The following is an 18,150-nucleotide window of genomic DNA, read 5'->3' on the forward strand; positions in this document are numbered from 1 at the left end:
GGGGGATTCGATCGCATCTAGCTATCTGGGTTACAAATACACACAGCTCTGAGTGTGTCTGAGTCCTGGGTTAGCCATAAATCCGATGGTCCTTTGCAGGTGGCCATCTGAGATGGCTACATCCCTTCTTCTTGATCCTGAACGCGAAGTGTGGTGGATCACACTGTTGATCCCTCATCTGTCTTTGGTGTGCCGGTTACCTTGGTCAAAGACAGGTTCTACACTACTCTGTCCTATGTTTTGGAGCATTTACCTAAATTTTATTAAAGCATCATACATTCATAATCGCTAAAGGGTCACTATAAAACATTCAACTATCACATTTAACTTATTCACACAAGGGAATATCTAACCATCACTATCTAAGCTACTCTCATGCTGCTGGCAAATATAAAAAGGAACTTATGTACAATACAAAATTTTTAAACCAATGGCAGCATCACATTTCTACTTAACTTATCAACGTTACAGAGGTGTACAATCTTTATTTTTATCGGTGGGTACATTGTTTGTTGGGTTGGGTGAATTCCGAAGAAGGGGGCTGGGAGTGTATATATCGGGGAGTGGGAGGCTCTTTTTCATCATTTGCGGAGTCTAAGTGTCTGGATGACAGTGCAGATTATCGCTATCACCAGACGGGCCTCGACTGTGTAGGAAAGGGAATACCATTTAACAATGTTTTTGCACCAAGTGGGGCTATCAGTGTTTATCTTTTGTGTGTGGTGTGGTGTCCGGGCTAGGGGTATCGTGTTGTGTGGTCATGTTCGGGGCTGGTGTGGTGTAAGGTAAAAAAGCTTGTAACGCGCGCAGTTGTAGGAGTCCAGCGATGATCCCAATGTAGGTCATCAGTCCTCTCTTCACCTTGTCTTCTGTTCTTCGTTCTTCATATATTCCTGGAGGAGCAAGCATAATATCTGTTATTATCGTTGGTTAACATCTGATTTTGTTTGTCTTTCCTTAACTTCAATTACCCATTAGAATCGTCACCATGTGTGACCCCCCTCATTTTTTTTTTTAAAATACCATTTTGGAGAGAAACGAAATGCAAATTTTTAAAGTACAGAGACTCTCGCAGCTTGTGGTTGATGCTTGGAGTGGGTGGACAATTTCTTCGACCAGTCTTTCTTATATATCACAACCATGGGAGGTTGAGGCTTATCTTAACCAGACAAATTTTATTGCGGCTGGTTTTATAAAGTTTCTTTGTCCCAGGGACCAGCGGTAGTTCGCGTACAGCAGCATATATGTGGCAACCAAGTGTGTCAAACGTGTAAATAGCAGGTGAGGAAGCGAACAAAGAGTCGCGGAAGGTAAAGAGTTGAGTGTACAGACTGTGGCAAAGGGCATTCTTTAAATGACAATAAGAGCAGAGAAGGGAAAACGAAGACCTGCCAAAGACAGTACTCGAAGTGACGGGAACATGAGGTGCGTGTGGGCCGCGGCCGGGCAAGAATGGGTGGGATTCCCGGGTAGGGCGGTGATCAGTGCGTTGCTCCACTACCTGGGTGACCAAAATGAGCGGTAAGAATTTGTAACACATGTGAGATCCAATAATTGTTCCTTTAGAGGCCATTGGTCAGTAAATGGCGTCAGAAGAGTAACTATGTATCACAAAATTAGGTGCCAGGTCGATATTAATTAAAACCATGAAGCAATAAGAAAGAAAGGAGAAAATACAAGGCGGGCAGGCTCCATCAGTAAATAGGACACCGTAAATCTCATGCAGTTCCTTTTTCTCATCAACTGGACATCTCAGGGCTCTGTATCAAAAAGCATTGTAAAAGGGTTACCGTAACAGGAGTCAGACACGGAATCGTCACCATCTCCCAATTGCCAGACTCATATCTGCCGTTTTTGTGCCGTGGCCGCGTGGGCCGTCGTGGAATCCGAATCGTTATGTCTTACCAATCTACAAGAGTTGTCGCGGTGCCAAAAAAGGGTTCATTTGTCATGAGGCGTAGGGGCGGTGGCAGTGAATGGCAAATTACTGTTGTCGGGCGGTAGCAGTGGCTCTGGCTGGGGAAGGGGATATTGGGGGCCAAACATGTCCTGGTCGTGGTTCTAGGGGCTCGAGTGACTGGGGCCGGGCAGGTTGTACCAATGGTCAGTGAACGTGGTCAATTTGGGGAGGCTGGTGCTATCGTCTGAATCAAACTCAAGGTGGAAAGTCATTCTTGTGGGCGGAGACAAGGTCGGGTCTGTGGGCGTGGACGTGCTGTCATGGCTGTGGGAGGGTTGGACTGGATTGTCGATGGGTGGGGCGGAATCATCTGCTATTGCTCGGGAGATGTGGTGGGAGTGGCTACATTGGGTTCCATAGACTTTGAACTGGTTGATGTGGAACCAACCAGTTTTACCATTGAGGTATGTTATCTTGTACAGAGAGGGGTTCACTTTGTTCGAAATGGAGTAGGGTCCTCCAAATTAGAAGAGGGGAACGAACTGGGATTGTACAGGGAAACCATCACTTGCTGACCAATTGTATACTCTATGGTGTGGACTGTTTTATCAAAGCAGGCCTTACTCTGCTATTTCCTAGTGCCTAGTCGGACAGCAGCGAGCTGTGCTGCTTTAATATTTTCCGTGACTCGTTGGACCACTTTTTCATGGGTGAGGGCGGTGACTGTGGGGTTTGCCAAATGGAAACCTAATAAATATTCAGTTGCTTTCATGGGCCGTCTGGTCATGAGAGTGTGGGGGGTGAAACCTGTGGAACTGGATACTGTGTTTCTAATAAACATAAGGGCGAATGGGAGGACTGTGTCCCATGTGGTGTTATGCTGTTGCATCATTTTTCTAATGGTTGCTTTCAAGGTGCGATTTATTTGTTCAACAATGCCGCTGGATTGGGGGTGATACGCTATGTGAAATTTTTGCTTGATTCCAAAAATCGTTGGGACATTTTGCATGAGTCTACCGGTGAAATGGAAACCTTGGTCTGACTCAATGCTAGGGGAAGACCCCAGCGTGTAAATATCTGTTGGGTCAAAATCTTACCTGTGGTTTTCGCTGTGTTCGTCCGGGAGGGAAATGCTCCTACCCATTTTGTAAAGGTGTCGATTGCTACTAATACATATTTAAAACCATTTCTTCAGGGTGGGAGGGGACCAATGTAGTCGAGCTGTAAATTTGTCCATGGGCCATTATCAGGTCGAGTGTGTCTCAATTGTCCTTTCTTGGAGTACCTTTCAGGATTGTTCTGTGCACAGATTAAACAGTTCTCAACATAATGCGTGACGTCTGCTTTTAAATAGGGCCACCAGCACAAAGGCCTTAAATGGGCAATGGTATTATCTATCCCCTGATGTCCGTGTCCGTCATGAAACTGGTAAATTATCTGGTTTCTATCCTGGGTGGGGACCACATAAATTCCATTATTCAAAACTATACCGTCCTGTACCGTCAGTGAGTCCTTGAATTTGTCGTAGGGGGCTGGGAAGTTACTGTCTAAAACTTGCTTAAGAGTGTCGTCTGCCTTTTGGGCCTGGGCTAAATCTTCGATATTGGTCTGTGAAACCTGGACTGCGAATATTGGTTCACTTTCAGGGGGTTGCCAAAAGTGTCCGTGGCATGATCCTGACTTGGCTAAGGCCTTTACGTTACCTGATGGGGAGGAACGATGATGGCTTCTCAATTTGATTATGCCATATGTGGGGTCTTTTGCTGTCTTTAGGATGCTTCAACAATGGGGCTGAGGGTAGGGGTTTACCATTAGCGGATACGAATCTTCAAAATTCCCACAGGGCAGGAATTCTGTCAAACTATTGCAGACATATAAACTTTCCGAATGTATGTCCGCTGGGGTCGGAAAGGAATCTGGGTGCTGCACTACATACGCTATAGCTGCTGATTCGGCTGCTTGTGATCCTAGGTGGCCAGGTAATTTTAAAGATATTTCCTCCAATGCACGTCCCTGTGCATCTTCCACATACATTCCACAACCAGTCATTCTCTTTTCATTCTCTATGGTGGAGGAACCGTCTACATAAATCTTAAAAGCTTTGTCCGTGGTCTGGGGATTCTATGTTCTGATGCCTGCTTGTGTGTGTGGTGACTTTGGAATAAAGGGTCCTGTGTGGTGTTTGGCTGCAATGATCTGGCATTCATGTGGGGTTCCTGCATACTGAAGGTTGTCTGCTAAAAATGTGTGGGTCTTTGTACATTTAATTGTAATGTCTCTTTCATGTAACAACAGTGTCCAGCGAGCTGCTCTAATCTGGCTGACTGAACCGTCCTTTAACCTACCGTCTAACAGTAGCTGCATTGGGGTGTGCTCGGTTAAAATCGTTACTGGGTTAAGGCCTGTGATATATGCAAAATACTGTACTGCCCAAAAGACTGCGAGCGAGTGCCGTTTGTAGGCTGAAAATCCTTACTCTACAGGATCCAAAATTCTTGAATCATAGGCTACGGGTCCTAATCGGTCATGTCTCTCCTGTAGGAGTACTGCTGATAGGGTTCGGTCGGTGGTCGCTACTTCTATGGCGTAGGGAGAGTGTGGGTCTGGAACTTGCAAAGCGGGCTGTGCCTAGGGCGCGTTTTAATTCATCAATGGTGTTCGTGTGCTGAGGAAGCTATTCCCATAGGGCATTCTTTTTTAGGAGCTCTGAGAGTGGGGCTGCTTTTGTGTCAAAACCATCTATATGGTTCCTACAATATCCAACTAATCCTAAGAATGACCAGAATGCAGTGACATTGTGGGGCAGGGGCAATTTAACTATTGACTCAATTCCTTTGTGTTCAATCTCTCTCTTCACGTGGTTGATAAAGGTGCCTAAATAAAGGACCTCTTCTTTTAGGATCTGGGCTTTTTTTGGGTTAACCTTGCATCCAATTGACTGTAAGAGACCTAACAATTCTGAAAGAAGCTTAACGTGCTCTTCCTTTGTGTCCGTCTGTAGGAGTGAGTCGTCCACATACTGAATAAGGTATTTGGGGCGGGAAAATTTGGAAAGTACGTTGGCCAATTGTCGGTGAAAAATGGAGGGGGAGTTGTGGAAACCTTGCGGTAGGCATGTCCACGTACACTGCTGCCCTTGAAATGTGAACGCGAACTTGTATTGACAGGCCTTATCTAATGGAATGGAACAGAAGCCATTGCTAATGTCTAGTACTGTGAAGTACTTTGCTTGTACTCCCTGCTTGAGCATGGTTTCGGGACTTGTGGCAACGGTGGGGGTTGCTAATGGAGTGACCTTGTTGAGCTCTCGGTAGTCTCCATGAACTATCGGGTTTCTTTACGGGCCAAATTGGGGCATTGTTTGTTGAGGCTACAGGCCGAATTACTCCTTGATCTAGTAAGCTAATGATGACTTTTGAAATCTCACCCTCGGCTTGCTGTGGGAAACCGTATTGCTTCTGTGGCTTAGGATCGGGATCTGAAATTGTGACCATTCCTGGGATCTTCCCACAATCGTGTTTGTGTTGGGCGAAGGATGCTTTGGGCGGAATTCTCCGCAGGGGGCCGAATTGGTGAAGGCCGTCATGAACTCGGCCGAGGTTCACGACGGCCTCGGAGCCCGCTCCCCGCACCTAATTCACCCCCACCCGGGGGGCTAGGAGCGGGCCTCCATCTTTCTTGGCAGCGACCTCATCACGCCGAGAATGTGAAGTCATCCACGCATGCGCGGGTTGCCGGTTCCAACCTGCGCATGCGCGGAAGACTTCATCGCGCAGACGGCACGCACCCGCGCATGCACGGTGGCCGTCTTTCTCCTCAGCCGCCCGGCCACTCGTGGTGGCTTGATCTTGCCGGGCGGCAGAGGGAAAAGAGTGCGTCCGTTTTGGACGCTGGCCCGATGATCGGTGGGCACCGATCGCGGGCCTGTCCCCTCCCGAGCACAGTCGTGGTGCTCCCGTCCCAATCGGGTCCCTAGATGCCCCAAACGGGCATCTGGCGCCCGTTTCACGAATGCAGCGACCAGGTGTGTTTGCCGCCGTCGTGAAACGGGCGTGAAGGGCCGGCCGCTCGGCCCATCGGGCTCGGAGAATCGCCGTTCGGCGTGAAAAATTCCGAGCCGGGGGGGGGGGAAAGAGAATCGCGGGGGGCGCCAGGGAGGCGTAAAAAATGGCGGGGGCCCCCCCCCGCGATTCTCCCAGGCCACGTGGGTAGCAGAGAATCGCGCCCTTTATGTTTTCTGCGAACCTCTCTAATTGTCTGGTCTGTACTAATTGTTTACGGATCAAACCAATAGTCTCCTACTGAGCAAATCCTATGTTCATAGTCCCCTACTGTGAGTGTAGGGGGGGCTCTCGCTATTTTGGCCATTTTCCATACACATCTATTCACGGGGTCAAAGGAAAGGCTGTGGGAGCTTATAAAGTCGATTCCTAGAAAGAGCTCAGCTGTTTGGGGCAAGTCGACTAAAACAACGGGGTGCCTGGTGCTTATGGTTCCTATCAGAATATCTCCGGGGCCTGTAATGTATCCCTGCTGTACGTGTCCTGTAAATCCACTAAGGGTGATGGTGTCTGTGGTGGGCCATTTGTCATGCTGAAACATTGTGGAGGAGTTTAAAGTGGTGCGGGACCCTCCTGCGTCCCAAACGAACTCTACTGGATGTCCCTAGACCGTGCCTGTGACTACTGGTCTGCCTGATTTGTCCCAGAGTGTGTCGCAGAGCCAAGTTGGGGAGTCCGAACACCGTCAGTCTATGGTGTTGATTACTGCATTATCTGTTTGGGCACTAATGCTATGTATAGGCTTAGCATTGTTCCTAGGTGGGGTGTTCAATTGCTGGTGCCGTTGCTGGTTCGGGGGGTTTTGTCTGCATTTGCAGGCGTAATGTCCCATGTGTCCACGATTATAGTAACCTCATGGTGCCTGTGTTCTGGGGTGCTGTCCTTCATGTCTGCCCTCATTTACCCATGCTGGGTCCTGGTTAGTCCTGACTGGGTGCATATTCGCCTCTGCGTTTTCCTGATCTGCCTTCCTATGTAGGGATTGTTACCAAGCTCTGGAGAATCGCTTTAAAACCTGCGGAGTCGTGATTTACGCAAGGCTTTTGACCTGCTTCTGTGGCGTGGGAGACTAAAGTGCGGGCCCATTTAGTGGTGTCGTCTTCATTTAAGTGTGCGTAGTTCAAATCCCCAAATATTGCCTTAAAATGGATCCAGAGGTGACCTGCAAATGCGGTTGGATGCTCTCCCTTCTTTTGCCTACAGCGGTTTAAACTTTCTCCAGGGTCTCCCTTGTTGTACCCGATCGCATCTAAAATGGCCGTTTGCATTTCTTTTAGGCTTCCTCCTCCTACATTCTGGGGTTCTGGTAAGGCTGAGCTAACGGACGGGTCAAGGCTCATGACTATAAGCTTAACTTCCTACCATTTGTCCAGACCGTACATAACCGTTTGCTGTCGTACTCTCTCAAAGAAATTATGTGGGCCTGCGGTGGGTTCGAATAGATCAATTTTAGGGCAGGCATCTCTCAATTGGGTGACGGATAATGGGGTGGGGTAAATGCAATCGGGGCCTCCCGATCCGATGACTTGTGCTGTGTGGTGACCGGATTCATGGTGGTGTGTGCTTCCTGTGCAGTCGGTGGTGCGGGTGCTTTTGTTTTCGGGGCATGGGGGGGGCTCTATTGTAATTTTCGGTATCCTCCACATACCTCTGGGCAGTTTCATTTAGTTCTCCTCATCTAAATCTTGTCCAAAGGTATCTCCGAATCCGTTTTGCACTGAAAGCAGTGACTGCAACTTTGCTATTTGTCGTCTACAGTTCGCGTGATCTACTGTGCTCTGTCTTTGTTCTGTAGTGGAGCTATGAAGCCCTCGTAAAGCTGCCTTTAAATCTGCGCCTTGTCTTGTTAACTGTGCTACCTGCTGTTCTATCTCTTCTCGAACCAAAATTGCACGCTGTGTATCTTGGTAGGCTTTATCGTACTGGGTCTGAAAGCTGCGAAGGTGAACTAAACAAGATTGGTGTGCCCTTTGACATCAGCCATCTCTTTATCTTTAGCTGCCAACTGTTCCCGGAGTTGCTCATTAATCTTTTCACATTCACTATAGTTTCCCTCATTCTTCTCCTCTTTCTCAACCAGCTGTCTGCGGAGCTTCCTCACAACCTCCTTTGTGCCTCGCAACTGTTCCAAACAGGACACTATTGCCATCGGCTTACGAACTTTCGCTGCATTCTTCTTATGCACCTCGATTAGATTGTCCCACCAGGTTTGTCCTATGCTTCCTGGACCTGACTCATCATTTGAACAAAACTCGGACCAAAGGGGCCATCCTTTCCCCTTCCTCAATTTTTCTTCCCATGTGGCGCACTGCTCTGCTCTGTTGGTTGCTGCGACCTCGGGTTCCTGCGGGTTCATTAGGCGTTCCATCGCTTTTGTGGCCATTGCTACTATTATCTCTGTTTTTCCGACCGTTAATCTCTGTTTTCCTACCTCTAAATTCTCTTTTGCTCTGCTTCTAACTTCTCTTTTCCTACCGTTAATTTGGGACAGGGGGAATAAGGCAGTGATTCGAACAGCGGGTATGGCCTTGGCTATTTTACGGTTCACAATACTCCCGATAGTTTTACGCAAAATCTAACGAGTTTACCATATATCCCGGTTAGTACGCATTCAGCTTAATACACACTTCCTAATCTTGGTGATTTGATCGATACGGGCCTTACATTTATGGTTTCTTTCACTTTTCCTCAATTTGATTTCAAAGTTTTGATAGTTCTCTCGGAGTGACAAACTCACTTCTAAATCGAATCACTTCAGATGTTGCCAATAATGTTGCCAATTGGCACTGGAGACACCAATAATGTTGCTCTTTTTAATGAGTGGAATACTATCCCACCAGTTATGCTACCAAATTAACTAGATATGGCAGTTATTAATCATAATATTGCTTTTCAGAGTCGCCAGCTATCAAATGATACCACCACAAGGCTTTACTGGATATCGATCAAAGGACCAAACAACCAGTTCATCAGTTCAAGTTCAAAGATAGTTTGTTTATACACAAGGATTATTTCGACATGCAACATAAAACATTACAAGTTAAACTACACCTAACAACTACAATAACCTATACTTAACTGCAGGGCAACCGGCTCTTTGCAGATGAACAAGGCCTTTGTTCGGATCTTGCGTGGCTGGGTGGAAGAAGTGGATTCTTTTCTGCTGGGCTCAAGTGTCTGGTAGCGATCGTTGGTCTTGAACTTGTCTTCTGGTCGTAATGCTACACTTGGTTTTAGGCATAGGCCGGGGCCAAGAGAGACCGAACACATGGTTGTGTCTCTTCTTATCTCTCTGGGATTTCGCGCTCTTTGGGGCGGTCCTTAGCTTTGGGCCCAATAATTGGACAGGCTTCGATCACTGCCTTCGATTTTGGCCAATAAAGGGCCAGATGCCTTGATGGCTGGGCGTTTCCTGAGCGGTCATTGACCTTGGCTGTTTGGGCTTTCTTAGCAAAGGGAGTGGTGCCGGTTAGTCTGCACCTGTATCGATTACCTGAGTAGAGTCCTTTTGTTCTGGGGAAATGGGCCATTAGAATGCAAACAAGCTGGGGGTTCGATCGGGTCTAACTATCTGGGTTGCAAATACATACACAAGCTCTGAGTGCGTCTGGGTCCTGGGGTAGAACATAGAACAGTACAGCACAGAACAGGCCCTTCGGCCCTCGATGTTGTGCCGAGCCATGATCACCCTACTCAAACCCACGTATCCACCCTATACCCGTAACCCAACAACCCCCCCCCCCCTAACCTTACTTTTTAGGATACTACGGGCAATTTAGCATGGCCAATCCACCTAACCCGCATATCTTTTGACTGTGGGAGGAAACCGGAGCACCCAGAGGAAACCCACGCACACACGGGGAGGACGTGCAGACTCCGCACAGACAGTGACCCAGCCGGGAACCGAACCTGGGACCCTGGAGCTGTGAAGCATTTATGCTAACCACCATGCTACCGTGCTGCCCGTTGGCCATAATTCCCACAGTCCTTTGCAGGTGGCTATCTGAGATGGCTACAGTCTTTCTAGAACTCAATGAGGTTGGTGAAAACAAATTTTTCCCTTTTAAAATCCATGCTGACTGATATTTTTTGTTTCTTTTTTTTTCCTATTTTCTCCTTTATTGGGGATTCACTGATTCACACATCAGTGTCAGGCTGAGTGATCTATAGATCCCAGATATGTTGGGCTGGATTCTCCGCAGCCCTGCGCCGAAACCGCGTGGCCGCGCCCGGACCCAGCCTGCAAAATAGTGCCCCCACTTTCGCCAGCTCGTGAGCCCTGGACCACCCCCTAACAGTGCCCCCAGCCCCTGCCAAAATCCCCCTTGCCCGCAGATCGGCTCTCCCCAGACTGTGGCGGCGCTGGACTGAGCCCACAGCCGCAAAGTCGAGTTCCCGACAAAAAATGGCACACACGACAGACGCCATCGGGAACTCGGCCAATCGGGGGCGGAGCATCGGAGGGTGGGCCTCTGGCAATGTCCTGAGACTGTCATGCAGCGTACTCCGAGAGGGGGCGGTGCATCGCGAAAGCACGCCACCCCCGATTTCGTCGGAAACGGGGATTCGCCGGCCAATCGCCAAACGCGATTTCGGCGTCACAGACCGGAGAAGCCCACCCGCTGTGTCCACAGCTATTCATGATACTGTAGATGTGGTTTAACTAGAACTGTGTATATTTGGAGCAAAACTTCATCCCCTCTATATTCGAGGAGCTTGACCTTCTTCAATGCAACAATCTCAAATTAGCTCACATTTGACCAGTTAGCTTGATATGAACGTAAATACAATGTGTAAATTAACTCTGTAATAACACCTTACTTGTTATCCTTTGGACTGATGTCACAGTAACCGCCAACCACTTGAGTCCCAGGTCATTCCTCTTGAACCTCACAACTTGCTCTGAGTTAGCCCGAGTGTATGCTGAAAGAAAGGAAGAGATTTTTAAAAAATAAATAAATGGCACTTATGTCGTATTAAAAAGAAAATCCAGCAATGAGGCAGCATTATGCTGCAGCTGGCTGGAGCAGCCAATTAACACACCAATGTTGGCTTTGCACCCACAGTTTTGTTTCACATCGAATTGTCGAATTTGAAGTATGAGAGAGTTGATTTGACCCCCTGTGCTATTTTCCCATGTTTCTTTTTGTCCCAGTTACTGGAAACAATGTCCAGGAGATGATTCATTAATTGCAGGACATTCAGAGACAGAATACCAGAAAGTTGACAACCATGCTCCAATTTGAAGGTATCAAAGGATGGTGGGAGGGTAGTGGGACAATTTTGAGTTGCTGGTAGGTCCTACTTTTTAATTTCTTTTTCTTACGAACCCACTCAGCCTGCACAAGTGGCAGCCATAACTCAATGACAGCAAGTTCGCCTCTGAATCAGAAAGTCATAGGTCAAGTGCCCCATCAGGGGCTGGATTCTCCGAGCCTCCGCGCCAAAATTGCGATGGGCGCGGGAATGGAGAATGGGCATCAATGACGAAATCCGGTTCGATACCGCTCCCACGATTCTCCATTCCCTGGAGAATCAGCGCAAATGACGCGCGTGCGGTCTACGCAGCATAGGGGGCCATTGACAGAGGCCAGAGTAACCGAGGGTATCTGACTGAGTTCCCGACGGCGTGGTTCTAACACCGTTTTGCCTGTTGGGAACAGCCGGTGATGACTGGTGACTCAGTCCGCTGCCGCCCTGGTGGGGGCAGGGGGATTCTTTAACAGGGGAGGCCTCATGGATGGCCAGGCAAGCGATCGGGCGGCACTGATCCGTGGGCACACACGATCTTGTGGAGACCTACTTCTTGCATCAAGGTCCATGGTGCGAGTCCGCCATGTTGCACGGGCGGCTGCCACAGGCCTCCGGCCCGTGCACATGCATGGACTCCCGACCGGAATTGCAGGGCCCCGTATCCACAGCCAGAGCTGCGAGATGCACTCCGGGGCCCTGCAAACCCCCTGCAGCTTGGAGAATCTGGGAGCGGGATTCTCTCAGCCCATGCTGTGTTGGAGAATCACCGGGCCGAGCGCTATTCGCGCGACGCCGTTCCGACGTCGATGGCCGCCAATACTCCAGTGAGCGGAGAATCAGCCACATTGGCGCAGGCACGGTCAGCACGGCGCCGGTCGGGGGCTGCTCTACGCGCCCGCCCCCAAGGATTCTCTGTCCGGGATGGGCCGAGTGGCCACCCAAAAAAGCCCGAGTCCCGCCGGAACCGTTCACATCTGGTCTGACCCGGCGGGACCTCGGCATCCATCCTGTCGGGGGCGGCCTGTTGGGGAGTGGGGGAGGGAGGGTCGTCCCCGGTGGCGGGGGGCCTCCACTGTGGCCTGTCCCGTGATTGAGGCCTATGGATCGGCGGGCCGGCTCTCATGGTGGAGGCCTCTTTTGCTCCGTGCCGGCCCCTGTAGCCCTAATCCATGTTGAGTCGGGGACAGCGCGGAGAAGGAGGCTACCGCGTATGCGAGCATTCACGCCGGTCGCAGCGTGCATCCGCAGAACCGCGGCACCCATTTGATGCCAGTATCAGCAGCTGGATCGGTGTGGGTCACTCCAGTGCCGTGCTGGCCTCCTGTAGGGCAGAGCATTGCTACACTTAGCGGTCCAATGACGCCGTCGCTAAACTCTCCAGTCTAATGGCGTCAACATTTTGCCTTCAGATGGGATAATCCTGCCCCTGCTTTTTGACGCTGGCATGGGGACATAGCCCCATTATTGGAGAATACCGCCCCAGAGTTTGGAATACAAAATATTTCACTGACACCAATAGTGAAGGAGTTCTACACTGTCAGGAGCACTGTCTTTCTGAGATGTTGGGCAGAGTTTTCCGGCCGTTATGTTTCACTGTTTCCACCGGCCGCGCATCCCCACCCACGGATTTCCCAGAGGCATGGGGTTGCTTCAGTGGGAAATCCCATTGACAAGCAGCAGGAAAATAGAATTCCGTCGCCAACAAATGGTGCGCCGCCGAAAACACTGTTCGACCGGAGAATCCAGCCCATTAAATCACGGCCCCTTTTTCCCTCTTGGTTGAGTATGAGCGACCCTATGGAACATTTCAATGGGAATTCTCCTAGTGTTCCAGGCATTGTTTGCTGCTCAATCAACATCATTGAAGACATTTTGTATGTTTATCATCACACTTGCTGGTTATTGGGCCTTGCTGTCTGCACGTTAGCTGCTGCACTTTTAAATTACAACAATACCTACACCTCAAAAGTATGTCATTCAATGTAAAACATTTTGGGACATCCTGAGATGATTGAACAGTCAGAAGCTTTTTCCCAGGGTGGAAGAGTCAATTACTAGGGGACATAGGTTTTAAGGGCCGAGTGGTAAAGTTTAGAGGGGTTGTGCGCGCAAGGTTTTTTACACAGAGGGTAGTGGGTGCCTGGAACTCGCTGCCGTCGGAGGTAGTGGAAGCAGATACGATAGTGACTTTTAAGGGGCATCTTGACAAATACATGAATAGGATGGGAGTAGAGGGATACAGAGCCCAGATGTTTTCAATTCAAGCTTCATTAGGTGCAGGGGAAAGGGTTGGAGCAGAATTGAGGAATCGATTCTGTAGGTTTTAGGTTAGACAGGCAGCATTGTAAGCACAGGCTTGGAGGGCCGAAGGGCCTGTTCCTGTGCTGTACCTTTCTTTGTCCTTTGTCTATGAAGTACTGGAAATGCAAGTCTTTCATAAACCATCCCCCTCAGCCTCTAGCAGCTCCTGACCATAGATAAAGTGTAAAAAACTCACAAATAGATTTTTTTTTAAATCGGAGTAACATTGCATTAAATGCTTTGAATGCCCAAAGGGCATCTTCTTAAGATAGAAATGTGTTTGAGTTATTGAGAAGGCCTGGCCGAAAACAGCAATCTAAATCTTCACATCACCAAATATTAGCTTGTGCAATGTACTTGTGTACTTTGGCATTATTCCCTGCTCCCTGTCCTTTGATTCCTCAATTCTGCTCCAACCCTTTCCCCTGCACCTATTGAAGCTTGAATTGAAATGACAGAACAAGTGCAGTGAGCCCTCCGTCCGATGGAATCACACATATAGCAAGTTCCATTGTCACACCATGTGCGGTGCAGAGTTTATAGACAGAGCTGTAATAAATATTGAGTAATACAATAACAAGCAAAAACTGAAAAATAAGCTGCATTGGAAAAGAGTAAAAATTCCTGACAAAGATTCTCTCCTCAAACTGTTCACCCGTATTTGCATTTTGCAGATGTTAACAGTCCTGCTGGCAGCCGTTGGCATTTCCCATTTTCTAAAATACCACTGCATACGAGGCCTGCTACAGGATGCATTTGCATTGTCACTCTCGCAACAGCCTAACCTTTTCATCAATTCTACCATACCGTGGCTCAGTTGATAGCCTGTCCATCTGAACCAGAAGGTTGAGTCCCATTAGGGAGACCTTCTCACAAAATCTAGGTTGTCACTGCCAGTGCCGTAGTGTAGGAGTGCTGCACCATCTCTGGTTCTGTCTTTCAAATGGGGTATTAATGCGGCAAGGCAGCACAGTGGTTAGTACTGTTGCTTGACAGTGCCAGGGTGCCAGGTTCGATTTCCGGGTTGGGTCACTGTCTGTGCAGAATATGCACGTTCGCCCTGTGTCTGCGTGGGTTTCCGCCGGGGCTCCTGTTTCCTCTCACAAGTCCCGAAAAAAATGCTGTTAGGTGAATTGGACAAAGAAAGGTACAGCACAGGAACAGGTCCTTGGGCCCTCCAAGCCTGTGCCGACCATACTGCCCTGTCTAAACTAAACTCTTCGACACTTTCGGGGTTCATATCCCTCTATTCTCATCCTATTCATGTATTTGTCAAGATACCCCTTAAACGTCACTATCGTCCCTGCTTCCACCACCTCCTTCGGCAGCGAGTTCCAGGCACCCACTACCCTCTGTGTAAAAAAACTTGCCTCGTTGATCTCCTATAAACCTTGCCCCTCGCACCTTAAATCTATGCCCCCTAGTAATTGACCCCTCCACCCCGGGGAAAAGTCTCTGACTATCCACCCTGTCTATGTCACTCATAATTTTGTAAACCTCTATCAGGTCGCCACTCAACCTCCGTTGTTCCAGTGAGAACAAACCAAGTTTATTCAACCTCTCCTCATAGCTAATGCCCTCCATACCAGGCAACATCCTGGTCAGTCTCTTCCGCACCCTCTCCAAAGCCTCCACATCCTTCTGGTAGTGCGGCGACCAGAATTGAACACAATACTCCACGTGTGGCCCAAGGTTCTATACAGCTGCAACATGACTTGCTAATTTTTATACTCAATGCCCTGGCCAATGAAGGCAAGCATGCCGTATGCCTTCTTGACTACTTTCTCCACCTGTGTTGTCACTTTCAGTGACCTGTGGACGTGTACACCTAGATCTGTATCCTCTTTTTGACGAGGCCTACAATATCTCTCGTTATCCAAGGTTCCCGAAATTTGCCGTATTTATCCTTCTTCCTCACAGGAACATGCCAGTCCTGAATTCCTTTCAACTGACATTTAAAAGCCAGATGTTGATTTACCCTCAAAAATTCACCCCCAATCTAGGTTCTTCAGTTCCTACCTAATATTGTTATAATTAGCCTTCCCCCAATTTAGCACATTCACCCTAGGGCCACTCTTATCCTTGTCCACCAGCAATGTAAAACGTACTGAATTGTGGTCACTGTTCCCGAAATGCTCCCCCACTGAAACTTCTACCACCTGGCCTGGCTCATTCCCCAATACCAGGTCCAGTACAGCCCCTTCCATAGTTGGACTATCTACATATTGTTTTAAGAAGCCCTCCTGGATGCTCCTTCCAAACTCTGCCCCATCCAAGCCCCCAGCACTAAGTGAGTCCAAGTCAATATTGGGGAAGTTAAAGTCTCCCATCACAACAACCCTGTTGCTTTTAGTCCTTTCCAAAATCTGTCTACCTATCTGTTCCTCTATCTCCTGCTGGCTGTTGGGAGGCCTGTAGTAAACCCCAACATTGTGACTGCACCCTTCTTATTCCTGATCTCTACCCATATAGCCTCGCTGCCCTCTGAGGTGTCCTCCCGTAGTACAGCTGTGATATTCTCCCTAACCAGTACCACATCTCCTCCACCCCTTTTACATCCCTCTCTATCCTGTCTGAAACATCTAAATCCTGGAACGTTTAGCTGCCAATCCTGTCCTTCCCTCAACCAGGTCTCAGCAATGGCAACAACATCATAGTTCCAAGTACTAATCCAAGCTCTAAATTCATCTGCCTTACCTGTTATACTTCTTGCATTAAAACATATGCACTTCAGGCCACCAGTCCTACTGTTTTCAGCTCACTGTCTGCTCTTCCTCGGAGCCATGTTCCCTAGTTATCCTTCAATTTTTTCACCTTCTGACCTATTGCTCCGGTACCCACCACCCTGCCCTACTAGTTTGAACCCTCCCGTGTGACACTAGTAAACCTCGCAGCCAGGATATTTATGCCTCTCCAGTTTAGATGCAACTCCTCCTTCTTATACGGGTCACACTTGTGCCAGAAGAGCTCCCAGTGGTGCAGATAACTGAAACCCTCCCTCCTACATCAGCTGTTTAGCCACGTGTTTAGCTGCTCTATCTTCCTATTTCTAGCCACACTGGCATGTGGCACAGGGAGTAATCCCGAGAGTACAACCCTAGAGGTCCTGTCTTTTAACATTCTGCCTAGCTCCCTGAACTCCTGTTGGAGGACCTCATCCCCCTTCCTGCCTATGCCGTTCGTACCAATATGTACCATGACCTCTGCCTGTTTGCCCTCCCCCTTCAAGATGCCCGCTACCCATTCTGAGACATCCTGGACCCTGGCACCAGGGAGGCAACATACCACATTGGAGTCTCTTTCACGTCCTTTCACAGAAGCGCCTATCTGTGCCCCTGACTATAGAGTCCCCTATGACTATTGCTCTTCTACGCTTTGACCCACCCTGCTGAACATCAGAGCCAGCCGTGGCGCCACTGCTCTGGCTGCTGCTGTTTTCCCCTGATAGGCTATTCCCCCAAAAGTATCCAAAGCCGTATACCTGTTCGAGAGGGGGACAACCACAGGGAATTCCTGCACTGACTGCCTGCCCCTTCTGGTGGTCACCCATCTCTCTGTCTCTCTGGACCTCCTGAATAATTAATTTAAAAACTCAATTTTCCGGGAATACTCCAATTACATCAATGTCAATGAGAAGAGATAACTTGCATAGAACCAACAGCTTCAATCCATGAAACCCATCACCAAAACGCTTACGATGTAAAATTACACAGAAAACACATCCTAGAAACAGGTCACTCAGTTCAACTGGTCCACACCAGTATTCATGCTCCATACAATCCTTTTCCAACCTGTTTTGTCAATGCTATTAGTCTCACAGTCTATGTGGCAATTCACATTCTCACCACTCTGGGGAAAGATGAGAAATCCCAAATGGATTATGTAGTGATTATTTAACATTTCCAGCCATTGGGTTTTCAACGTCTCTTTCCCCACCCCTCCGCCGTACCAAGTGGGAACATCTTCCCTATATCTGCCCACCTTCTGTATCAAACCCCCCTACGTCTACCCATCTACCGTAATAAACCCCTTCAGAGTTTTCAAGACTTCGATTCAGTCGCCCTGCAGCCTTCCCTTCTGCTGGAGGTTTGATTTAGGCGTGTCTCACTGAAGTCTGTGTGCACAAGGGAAGGCAGCCGGATCGCAAGAATGCCTCACTGCCACAGCTTGTAAGTCAGCTCCTTTGCTGAAACATGAATGGTCTCCTCAAGCAATCCTTCCGCTCTCTTCAAATACTTCCTTCTGTGTTGTTTGTTCGCATGGAGCCATGGGCAACGCCGTGCCAAAGTGATCAATATTTTTGTGGATTTTTGTTTTATGTGTTTGGAATTTCTGGTTCTGGGATGTGTAGGTCCACGTTGTCAATTTCAATAAAACACAAAAGTGGTTCTGAGTGGTTCAATTGGTTCGTGTTCTGACCTGAATGTCCTTGATTTTCAAACTGGGCAGACCTAAGGGAATCTGTGATCTCTGGGGAATGCAAAGTCACAGATTCCTGTCTGTTCATCACATTTCTATGTTTGCTGACTGTTATTTCTGTCACATTTCACTGAAAGACGTCTTCGGGAATGAAACCACTATTTTTCTTTGAGTAGCTCAAGTTGTATTTTTGATTGTCGGGGCAGGGGGAATTCT

At 48.5% G+C, this 18,150-nt stretch overlaps 1 protein-coding gene across 3 annotated transcripts in view; it reads right to left on the minus strand.

Annotated features, from left to right (window-relative positions):
• Positions 1 to 18,150, minus strand: part of LOC119967034 (transcription factor HIVEP3) — a 537,108-nt gene that overhangs the window by 404,999 nt on the left and 113,959 nt on the right. For all 3 annotated transcript variants that reach the window (XM_038799062.1, XM_038799046.1, XM_038799055.1), the window contains one exon: positions 10,783 to 10,884. The gene's annotated coding sequence lies outside the window, so the exon portion shown is untranslated. The remainder of the gene's footprint in view (positions 1 to 10,782; positions 10,885 to 18,150) is intronic.

Source organism: Scyliorhinus canicula, chromosome 1 (genome assembly GCF_902713615.1).
Source record: "Scyliorhinus canicula chromosome 1, sScyCan1.1, whole genome shotgun sequence".
NCBI classification, from domain to species: domain Eukaryota; kingdom Metazoa; phylum Chordata; class Chondrichthyes; order Carcharhiniformes; family Scyliorhinidae; genus Scyliorhinus; species Scyliorhinus canicula.